Raw genomic sequence first — 12,498 nt, 5'->3', positions numbered from 1 at the left:
AGTGGCTTTGTAACCATTTACTTTGAGTAAGATGAGAAGAGTTTCTTGCAGCTACTTAAAATACTTTTTTTCCCCTGCCTTGTATATGTCAAGAGATAAACTGCAGCTTTTATTTAGGAAATTTTCCTGTCCACAAAAAGAAAATCACAAAATATCAATATGATGAAAAGCCTCCAGCAGTTCAAGTGGAACTGTTGTAAACCCATCTGATTGTAAGGCTTTACAGCATTAATCCTTTTCTGTTTAGATATTTCCCCCTTGGGAACTTGGGTGTATGTAGCAGTTGCACTGGTGGTGATAGTGCTGGAGCGAAAACAAGGAGGGAGACAGGGTTTGCCTGCATGAGGCAAGAGGATTTCCTGCCCAAAGATAAGAGGTGCTGCTAGAAGTACGTCCTGTGTCACCTGTAGGGCGAACCCACTGCAGTGCGTTGTCGTGGTGTGGTACAGCCTCTGATAATGCACCATGGCCTTCCTCTCCTCCATCCAGGAGAGGAGTGGGGTGAGAAGAGAGGTAGGGCCAGCTTGAGCTCCCAGTCTGGCAGCTCTGGGATGGCTCATGGCTGGGTTTCTGCCTCCCACTGCGGCTGGCTGCTGCTTGCACCAATCTTCTGTGCTGGGAACAGCCATCAACTCCTTCTGTTCCCCTTCCACTTCACCTCCTTGACAGACAATTTGATTCTATTGAGATGAGGAAAAGGAGACAACGTGGAAGATAACAAATCCTAAAAAGAAGGAGAAATAGTAAAAAAAAGGAAACAGGGAGGCAAAAGGCAGCATCATGGAGAGCACACCCACAGGATCCTCTGGTCCTTGAACAGGACACTGGGTGGTGGTGCTCAGCCTAGAGATGTGACAGTACAAGCAGGCAGAAATACCAGCCACCATCATCAGGAACAATCCTACCCTGTCCCTGGTCAAAGTTTCTCCTTCCTTTGCTGTGGGGGTCCAGATGGACTGGATCAGGGGATATCCATGTCCCACTGGAGTCCTGAATGGGGAGGTTATGACTAAAAGATTAGGGTAGAATTGCAGCCAGTGTCTCAACAAGAGTGGGAACTGGGACAGAGGTCCCAGTCATGTTCCTCATCAGGATCTCCATTTTGCTTCCAAAGAATACAAGTGATGGACAAAGGTGAATAAAGGCTGATATGAAATGGTTGCTTTGCAGTAGAATGATAAAAATGATGCAGGATTATGAGGTGACTTCAGTATTAGTTTTCCCTTCTTGATCAACAATGAGATTTTGCTGCTGATTTGGATCAGATGAGCCAAGAACCACTGATTTTGAGACTTGTCTGATTTCCATTCTGCTTTGCTGTTAATTTCATTTTGGTGCTTCATCATTGATGCCTAGTTCTATGTTCTTTATTAGAGAAGTTGCATTTGACAGGCTGCCAAAATCAAGCACATGATCTACGTAGCATGAAAGAATGGGAAGGGATGGATCCTGCACAGCTAAAACAACAGTGGTGGGGACAGGGTTCATCCTCTAAATGTCCCCTTATTCTTACCACTGTACTTGGTTCCTTAAAATTTCACAAAGTTCACTCTCTCCAAGTAATTCTTTTTGTGTGGTCATTCTGCTAAGCCTTCCCCTTTAATGGAAATCCTGAATTTTTACTACTTTTACCACTTTCACTAAAGTACTGTGCTGTGACCAGTTTCTCCATCGCACCCAAAAGACTTAGAAGGAAAGCTAATCTCCTGAGGTGAACTATGTAGTAGCAGTTTGTGAGGTACACATTTTTTTTTCCCTTTTGATACAGAGTAACTGGGGAATTTAAGTGGTTTTGTCTTTGTTTTCTTTTTTTAAAAAAACACGTAAGAATATAAAAATGACTACAGCTCTGCAGGATTCTTCTCTATGGGTATTAATGGCACACTGGCTGATAATTATGCTTTTCTTTTTGCTCCATTCCTACTAAATAAAATATTTTTGCTGTAAACAGATATAGGGATTATTGTCAAGCTAAATAGGACTTTAAAATCAGTCCTTTTAATGTACACCATTGACATTAGCACAGAGATATTTCTGTCTTTCATTGACATTTCCATGATTTTTCAACCTCAAAATTAAGCATGAAAAAGATCTAGCTAGTAATAGATTTTAAAATGTTATCTTGATAAAGCTCAGTAACTGTAAGTCATTCTGTCAGTCCAGGATAAGATGCAACCTTTACTACAACTATAAGACTCCTAAACTCATTTAGCTGGAAAAGAAAGGTTTATTTCTGTACTAATTCTCTAAAAGTGTTTTGTTTTGGATATATGTGCAAATTTTGTTGCTAAGCTAAGCACCACACTTTACTACCAGTGATTTATGATAACAAAAGATGAATACAGGTTCCATGTGCTTCATATACTGTATGGTCTGCTATTTCCTAGTAACCAAGATTTTACAATGTCATTACTATTATTAGAGACCTGGAATACCTCCAGAGGTTATTCTGACATCGAAAGAATGACAAAGTTAATGTGTACAGGAGTCCACTTCCTGGAGAGCAGGATATTATTAATTATGCTAATGACAAAACTAAAAACTGTTTTTACATCCAAATCATAAATTATATAACCTTCTTAAAAGGGAAGTCGAGTACAATTGCACATTACATCCCTGTCACAATAAAAACATCTACCCCGATAGTTTCTGCCATTCTTCATGGAGTGTGCATTCTGGAATAGTAGGGTTCCCAAATTGCTTGGGATGATTTTGAAATTACTGGGGTTTAAAACTCAATTTTTTTTCTCTTTAGCTAATATTTATTTCCTCTTCTGAATAGTTTTGATAAGCTGATTCTGTTCAACTAAGAAAAGGAAGAATGCGGAGTGAAAATAAATAGTTCGAGGGTTTTGTTCACTGTTTGTATTTGAAAGGGCTATATATTATTACAGGAATTTTATATTAGAATTAAACTAATTATTAACATAATTAGTAATTGTTTCTTTGCTATACAGACATTTCTCTGCCCAGATTCCTATAGATAGCTCTCAAAACTTTAATAATAGTAACGCAAGAAGAAGCTGCCTTTTGGTTTTTGTGAAGCTTTCTAAATGTGGTGCCCTACAGCCCAAGGATGTGGTTATTTTCATAAAAAAACTACTGTTGAGATAGCGAGTCATATTGTGCATGTCAGGAGCTGCATATATGAAGTCTGCTTGTTGCCAGTCTTTGACACCCCTCACAGAGCTCAGCAGAGCTGGGAAAACCCTGTCTTGTGATGCATCTCTCCATGCAGTACCATAACACTTCTCACAGATGTCCTCGAAGCTCTGTGGCCCCACATCCTACTCAACATGCAGCAAACTTCACTGCTGGCTCTATCGTCCAGGTTCATGATAGTAAGCCCCTCTTGTTTATTCTCTGAGGGGTTTTTTGGTTTGTTTTCTTTATCAGTCTCTATTTTTTAGTGCAATTTTATATCAGCTCCTGTCAATTATTCAGTTGGGGTTTTTTGCTTTTAAGGCATTTTTAGTTCACATTAAATTTCTCTGTGGTATTGCAGGGAGCAGGAAAGGCCTTGCTGTGCAAACACTGCCCAGCATTAATGAAATATAACAATAAGAGTAGAAATTGAAGTGACTAGGTGGTTACATTTTTAGATTTATAAAGCTGACTGTTGAGACATTTTGCCAGCTATCATGAAGAAGGGTCCAGAAATGTCCACCTACCCTATGTAACAGCAAACTGCTGAAGTTGAAGCAAGCAGCTGAATTTTTAAATATTGTATTAAATTCTGGTGAGATAATATTTCATGAGTCATCTTTCAGTAGAGGAATATTTCCAGATGGAGGAATTGTTTGAAGAAATTCTTACAGTGAAGATGCTGCCTGAGCTTTTCTACCAATGTCAATAATCAAAGGAGTACCAAACAAAGAAATAAAAAGCCATCCTAGCAGTAAATCCCAGTGTAATCGAATTAAGCTTGATAATTTTCTAAAACAGAAATCGAGAACTCTTTGTATGATTATTACTTCCTATGGGCAGATCTCATGCTTAAAAATACTTGTATTTATGGAAGAAAGAGATCTTTGTGCATCCAAGATTCACACAGCTTTTCATCAAAACTATAACTGTCCTACACTCCATTGACACAAGATAAGAAAACAAGCATTGAAAATACTGAAATAATTTTTCTGCTGAAACTTGATGTTGTTAGATCTTGTGTTGAGGAGCAGCTGTGAGGTACCTGAGCATGGTTTCTAAACCCTGACTAGTCAGGACAAGTGATTCAAAGTAATCTTTCATTTTGACAAGGAATCACAGTTATTTCAGTATCAAACTCTTTTTAAGTGTACATATGTCTTGTGGGAAAATAGCAGAGGCAAAATATCTCAGGTTAGCAAGCTAGTTGGTTAGCTGCATAAAAGCTGAAGTTTTATGCAGAGATAACACTTTAAAATTCCTTTTGGACATTGAATGTGTATGTATGGTTATGGAATTCATGTTTAATTTTACTGTTTTCACTGTAGCAGGAGGGATATGAAAAATAATTACCAAATTGTGGCAAATTCTAATATAATTTCCATCACATTTTGCAGTACTTTCAAGGAAAAAGGATCATTGATAGAGGGCATGCTGTGGAGAAGGAATAAAGCCTGATGTCACACTGTCTGAGCCCTATCTTTCTGTGTTGGCCCACAGAGCAATGCCTCTGAGCAGGAGGGAAATTTGTCCACCTAGCTGGTAATGCTATGGAAAGAGAAGGGTCCACGGGATCAGGACCTGAGCTTGTTAAGGGTGAGAATGGTGGTGCATTTTCAGCCTGCAGAAAGTCTATGATAATTAAAAATTATCTGGAAATTTCTAGTTCTCAGGGAATGATTATGCTTTATTTTCCCTGCATCTCATGCATTTATTTTCTTAAACTTTCAAACCAGTGGATAGGTGGAGTGAAATTTACCTGGCCCTTTGAATTATCAGTGTCCTGGGTGGAACATTTTGTTGGAGTCTGTCAGAAATCTCAGTGAAGCTTTTCTGGCTGTTCCTGCTGCTCTGAACCCTTCAGCACAGGAGCCAGCAGGAGATGTGTTCGTCACCTAATGAAGAGCTCTTTGATAACACAAATTGCCCTATGGACAACATCTGTTAAATGGCAAAGGTGATACAAAGCAGAGTGAAACACAGTGTTTCTAGCCAAAATCAGTGGCTCAGATTAGCTTGTGTCTGTTACAGGGGATTACACTTGTCATCACCAGTGGGCAGCTCGCTCTGAAGGGACTGTAGAGGTCTGGCTGTTGACTAGCTCACACAATTGCCTTCATTCACCTCCTCTTTTTCTCATGTCTTATATTGCTGTGCAGTTGTTACAAAAATTTTCTCCGTGTAAAGCTTCCTTTGTCTATCATTTCCTGTGTCAAGTGCCCTGGGAATATCCCTCCTGTCTTTGCAAGGGAGCAGTCCCTCCCTGGAAACTCTGCTTTGCTTACCTTTCCTTGGTGAACTCTTACAACTCTTTCCATTCCCACACTTATGCTTTATCTTTACAAATTGGATCAGAAGCACTTAGGGCAAAGAGCATGATAAGCTTTAGGGGAAAAAAAAGCATTCCATATGCCTTGACATTTCTCTGATCATCATATATTAAAGCATTTTCCAACTTTGACTGTGAGGATCATGGGCAGTAGTTGCACTGAAGTGGTAACAGGACATAAAATGACCATATCTGTGGTTTTGTAAGACTCTGTTTCATAGAATAATGGATAGCTAGCCAAAGTATTGTCCACATGTAATGCCAAATAAGCATTAAATAAAATTAAATCATTTTGCAGAAAATAATAATAAATTAAATGGCTTAATGTTAAGGCAAAGAACCTTCAGGATAGCCAAAAACTGCTCCACTGAACACTGGGAAGTTGTCAGGTATGGACTATGTCTAAAAAGGATCCATAACTTTTTATAGTATAATTTTTTAGTAGGCATTTATCTTATGCTCAGCATTTAGAGTAGCATTCAAATTTGAATAATATTGTGCTATTACATCATAGTAAAGATTTTTAACACTTGACAAGTCTTTATTTTCTCCAGCTACTACAAAATATAATGTATATTTGGTTTGGTGCATGCTCATGAGTTAAAAAAACCAAACTTCAATACATTTCTGCCTATAGCTTCTAATTAAAAGAGGAAAATTCCTGCTGAGGTGTGGGAAATATACCTTTTGATGCTGTAAGGCAGTACTTCATAAAAAATTATGTATTAACGTGGAATTCCTAGACCAAATGAAATAAATGTTCCAGGACTTGTAAAATAGTACTTGAATATTACTGTTTCATAAAGTCAAAATTAGGACCATGAAAATAGTTGGTTACAAAATTTTTCAAAAACTTGAGTATTTCCAAGCATAGGACATTTAGAGACCATTCAGGCTGGGAATTATGTCAAAAATTCAGCTCAGAGTCAATATTAATTACTAAAAATAAGGACCACTATAAGTTATTTCTAATAAGAGGTGGGTCTTAGGTTGAATTCTGTCCAAATATTATTAAGTGTTGTCCTTTCTGAAAAAGCTTATTTCTAACTTTGGCAAAAGTTCTGTTTCCTGGTTTTTCTTAATGTATTGAATTCCTACTACTATCAATATTATTGCCAAGGTGTAATAAAATCTTTTCAGACATTTGATCCCATCTGCATCTTAATGAAGGCTCTTTTCCTTGAATTTTTAAGGGAACTCAATTCACATCTCAAACCAGGCAGCTGTAAATGCAGTTTTATAATTTTGGATGTGAAATCCTGTATATTACGTGATGGTTTTGCTACTTAGTACCCCATAGCACCAGGTACCACTGATGATTATTCGTATCAGCCAGTAAAACTGAGGGCTTCATTTTCCTTAGCATGTTATCCTCTGTATCTGTAAATGTCATAAATTTATGTTCTTGTTCCTAGATTACTGACAAAATTCATATTGTTCCTTTTATTTCTGCTGAAATCTGGGCGCCTGCACTGACTGATCATTTGCCTTCCTTAAGAAATGACTGTTAAGACAAGTGTTCACACAAATGATATCCTGATCCTATTGCTATCAAAATGAGCTGTAAAGCTCCTTAGATTGCCACAGGATGCTTCCCTAATTGACTGTACCTCATATCAGGGCAGCTCTCCATTTCGAGATGGCTGCTCTGTTAAAGCCATGCTCTGCAATGGCAGCAAGCAGCAACACTCACCACTGCTCCTCTCCGAAGTAGTGGAGAATGTTTACAAGTTGTAGCAGAGCAGCACTCAAAGGGAAAAGTGTCAAAGTTTGTGTAGTTGGGTTTTTTCCATTCTGTGTGGATAGCATTAAGTACAACAAGAGAGTAATACAGGCAAGGTTTTTGTCTGTGTAGATAAAGTAATTCTGTCAGGAAAAGATATTAGAAATATTATATTTGGAAGTACTCATCAGGTACAATATCAGTTCAACAAAATGATGTTTTTAAAGCTATAGGTAAGAGTCCTATCCAGTTAATAATTTTTTGTTCTATCAACAAAGGGGTCTTTCTCCAATTTTATGCTGTGCATTTTATTACCTTAAACAGTATTCCAACAGCTCAGAGGATCATGTATATGTAGGTGTTTAAGCTAATGCAATGTTGGTACAACTGTTAAGCATTTATTCTATATTACCTTTGTAACTTAATCTGTGTTGCATTAGCTTTAGTGTCTTTAACATGATGTAGTATAGAGCCATCATCCAAAGAATTAATTAATAAGAAAAACAAGTTGTAAGAAAAATAGAAGTCTAAAGTCTTGAAGCAAAGCCCTAGTTTCCATCTTGTAGTATTTTGGAAAAGAAGATTTCTTGCTCCTCTATTTTGCTTCAGACTTAGCCATTTCTTGGGCCACTGGCAGTATGTCCAAAGCAATTATAGCAAGTAACAGTACATTTGGTTTCCAGCTGCATTAGTGAGTGTGGAATTTCTGATTGTTGTGCTGTAAGCAGCTTGTTGTTATCTAAAAGAAAAGTTTGGAAGCTTACACAGGATTAATTAAAATCAATGAAGGACCTAAGTGAACACTGAAATTATTGCTGAAGAAATATAATTAACAAAGTAAATTGCTTCCTAAAATGGCCCCAGATCAGCCCATAGAGACCCAGTGCCAGCCCTCGCTGATGAAGAAGCTGGAAATATTTTGTGGGAGCTAAAAGCAACAGAAAACCATCCTACTGGAACCATCCTACTGATGGCACAGGCTCACCTTAAGAGGCTATTTAGTTGCTTAATTTTACATGTCACCAGCAGCATTATTAAAAAAGTAAATATAATTTCTCTCTCTTCTTGCTATTGTTTCTGCTTTGTTGTATCCAAAGTCACAAATCACCCATAATTTCCATTTCCTATCTGTATCTCTGACTGTTGAATAGCATGAAAAGCACGTGAATGAATCTATGTAAGGCTTTTCATATTCATTACTACAGATAAAGTATTCTAATTTCATTACTTGGGATCTGTCAAGAAAAATCCTGCACATGGAATTTCTTCTGTGTCTCTGACAGTACAGGGAGTACAGATTTTCTTAATATCTTGACGTACTGCAGGGCTCATATGATGACTGTCCATCCATCCCTGACTCCTGGACAGTCTTAAGGAAAGCAAATGCTGCTACGTGTTTTGCATGATCAAAAGCTGGAAAACAGAATGCATGCAAATGTTCTCTGAGACACATTATGAAAAATCAGTTGCCCGTTGCCAGCCTCTTCATTATATCATCATTCCTTCCTTGGCAACCACCCTCTCTCAAGCCAGTCCTTGCTAAATTCATTAGCCTTGCAAATTGTTAAGACTCATATCAACCTGTTTTCTGAAGCCAAAGCCATTGAAATAAATAGATTCCCGTGGATCTTTGTCAGTTTTGAACTGAGACTTTAATTTTTTCACTTGCTTCTCACTCCTCCTTACAGCCTTGGCCTTGGCTCCATTCACACCCTTTCCCCTTCCTTCTGTCAATGTTGTCACTGGGCTGTGACATCCCCAGTTTTCAAGCTTTTTCATGCATGTGCCTGTTGCTGAGGAGATGGTTCCAGGTGTGAGCAGTGGAAAGAAGCATTTTTAAATTTCTTCCAAAATCTTTGGAAAGAATTCACATTTATGAAGGTTTTCCTTACCATAACTTGAATAATTTTGTCACAAAGCATAAATTTAATGACAAGACATGTCAGGAAAAACTGTATAAATAGAAGAGTTTTTGATGTTTTCATGGAAAGCTTACCTCAAAACTATGTTTGTTTTCATGTGTTTTAGTTCCATTTACTTTTAGGAGCTTCTTCATGCTCCAATCTCTTGCAGTGACTATTCTAGACAGGACTTTTATTTTAGAACTACTACCCCTAGGACATAATATTGTAACAATTTCATGTGTTATGCATGTCATTTTGTTAGTGATGCTACATCAGCCTGGAAAAGCAGCTTGTTGATGTGTCTTTCTAGTGCGTTTCCAGGAAATGATAAGGTAGCCAGAATCACTAGCATGGGGTTCTTACCCTGCCTCACTCACCAGTGCTGATCTCAACTCTTAAATAGGATAGCCAAGGGGTCAGGGCCATGGGTGCAAATGCTGCTTCTCCTTCAAGTGTTAGTGGGTTCAACACTGCCTTGTCTTGCCAGAGACAACATTGGTATAACAGTTCAGTTGGGCTCTGCCCTGCAATTCATGTTAGAAATGTTTTATCTTCACCCATTACTGTACTGCAAAGTCTGTGCAGGCTGAAGTGTAGCCTACAACTCTGCTTTTAACCAACCTGAAAAAAAGAAAGCCAGACTCTGTAACCTGCATCATGACCCATGATGCCTGGGGCTGCTTACCCAGAAAAATCTTTTTGTAGCTATTTGCTCAAGTAGAAATGGTGACTTTTTGACTTCAAGCTGCCACACATGGCAGTCTGGTACGTGCCTGCACATCTGAGAGCAGAGTCTAAAGGCTGTTGAAGACAGTGACTGTTTTGAGAACCAAAGGGCTTAACTGACTTGCTAAAACTTATAATTTTTCAAAGAAATAAATGCTTATTAATTTAAAAACTTATTATTTGAAAGGAGCTAGATACAATATTGTTATAGCCTAAGCTGAATGACAGTAGATGTGTGATTTCATATATCTGACTAGTTAGATGCAAGTGATGCCAAATAAAAGAAGGCATTATTTGACAATGACTTATTAGTGCAATAAAAGTCATCAGCCCATTCTTTTTTTACTGCAGTTTATGTTCTGCTTTGGTTTCCTGCCTAATGTGGAAACATTAAGAAATAAAAGTATCTATGGAGCATTGACTAAGAGTTTTAAGCTGCATCTCTCTCAATCCTATACACCAAAATAAATATTTCCCTTCTTTCAAGTAGATTTCTATGCAGTGTTATTGGGAGGTCATATCAATATGAGTCAATTTTACTTTCTGATTCCCACCCCCTGATTTCTACCTCTCTCAGAATTGCATCAGAACCAGTATTTTAAGAGGAAAATTCTATTTCCTAGTCGACAGAATTTATTAGTCTCTTAGTTAGTTTTCTTAGTCTCCTGAATTTATTCTTTAAGAGGGGCACCGTAAGTCATTAGACCCGGAGCTTTTTGAGCCTCCTCCATGATCAGAGCAATTACTGTGTGAATGTGATTCCTGCTTTCCTGTCTGAATAATGCACTCCTACCTGTGCCTACTGCTGCCTTTCGTCCACCTTAGCAGCTCTGAGCTGTGCCTGTTTTCAAGTGTCAGAGCAAGGTTAGGACAGCAACGGCACTGCTTACCTTGATTATAAAAATCTATGTCCACATTTTCAGGAAAAGAAAAAATCTTCAGGGCTGTTTGGAAGCAAGTTTTGTTCTCAGTCATCCTACTAAATTATTGGTTTCTTTTAAGGAGTGATGTGAAAGATAAACCATTTTTTTACTTTGGAGGACACATTCTTGCACTGCCCATAAACATCCAGCCAGCAGATTGATTAGGTACATGAACATTTCTCTTTAAGAACAGTTTCTGAATTTTTACAAATGCTTTTTTTTTTTGTGCTTCTTCAGCTGTAGCTTTTATAACAATTTTACTTGTTAATTCCAACTCCTAGTATGAACATGGACTTCTGATAACATAGAGATGAGAAAGTTGTGCATCCAGCTGTGAAAATGTCCAAGGAGTAATATTTGACATTACTTCGTATGTATTCACTCAAAAAATAGTGAAAAAATTTGGTGGAGCAGCTTGTATCGTCTGGTATTCTCAGAATTTGTAGCACTTTGCTAATTCATGGAAATCTTGCCCTAGATTGCCAATTGCAAAATACATTTATTCCAATTTTTATAAATACATTTTTCATCTACTTCCATTGTGGGGGGAGGGAGCAGAACAGATTTTTATGAGTCATTCAGCAGGTTTTACCCTACATGAAGAGGAACTCAAGTAATTCTTAGCAAATATGCTCTGGGCATTTGGGCATTTGGAAGACGTAGATGGGATAATTTAAATGCTGTTTTCACTGCTTGCTGTGTTTGGCTTGCTCTATCATCACTGGCATTTATTGAGAAAACCCAATTTTGCTGGAAACACAAATGGAACACAAATAATGTCTATCCATAATACACATCTTAAAAGAGTGACTGGCAGTCCAATTATCAATTATTCCACTAGGTTTAATTACATTTTATGCAGACCAGGAAAGAATAGTAAAATGTGGATTTTCTGTGGTAAATTATGTATTTGGTTTACTGTTAAATAATAATAATTTTAAAAATGAGACAAATATTTGTTTAGTGTCCTTTATCCATAATTTTTTTTTTTTTTTTTTTTTTAAATACATGTAAGGGGAAGTCTCTAGTTGGAGACCTTCCTGTATACGTTCAGAAACTTAACCTGTTTCTATTGCACATGCTTGTTAAGACTAGGGAGAGGGGAAGAATATGAATTATCAAGAATGTCATATGACGTTTTGTTTTCACAGGTGTTTAAAATACCTATCATCCATGCAACAATGAAGTACTGGCTAGGCAGTCAAGAAGATTCTTAAATATTTCTGAGGTTGAAATATAGTTGTTTTGAAGTATAGCACTGTTGACATTTTGTTTTCTTTTAAATGTAGTCATTTTGGCAGTCAGTATTATAGATATTAAAGGTCATCTCCACTCACAAAAGCACTTTAAACTTATCAAATATTTGAAAATTAATCAGGCATGTTTTTTTATTCAGTGGTTCCCATTTAGATGTCTGTTTTTTTCTAATATATTTACAGTTTGGGTTTTTACGTTGTAGTGAAATTATCAGGATGCCACAGTCAGGTAGGTTTTTCCTAGTTTTGTTTCTGGATGTTTTCTTGTGAAATGAAATATAAGCACCATTATCAACTTGCAGTTCCTCTTGGGTCACTCAGATTCTGCTGTTTGCATCTTCTAGAAAACTGTTCCATGAGAAAGGCCTTTTCAGCCTTGCTTCTTTAGATGAGAATCACTGAAAATGAGGACGAATTGTAGCTACTGTCCCTTCCATAGCTGCTTGGGAAGTGTGGCCTTGTTGACATGGTCATATGAAATTAGTCATCTAAT

At 37.5% G+C, this 12,498-nt stretch overlaps 1 protein-coding gene across 1 annotated transcript in view; it reads left to right on the top strand.

The window, feature by feature from the left end:
* Positions 1-12,498, top strand: part of PLXDC2 (plexin domain containing 2) — a 264,431-nt gene that overhangs the window by 145,653 nt on the left and 106,280 nt on the right. The gene's annotated exons all lie outside the window — the stretch shown is intronic.

Source organism: Aphelocoma coerulescens, chromosome 2 (genome assembly GCF_041296385.1).
Source record: "Aphelocoma coerulescens isolate FSJ_1873_10779 chromosome 2, UR_Acoe_1.0, whole genome shotgun sequence".
Lineage (NCBI taxonomy): Eukaryota > Metazoa > Chordata > Aves > Passeriformes > Corvidae > Aphelocoma > Aphelocoma coerulescens.
Note: the sequence above shows the minus strand (reverse complement) of the source record. Positions and strands in the feature narration are given on the sequence as shown.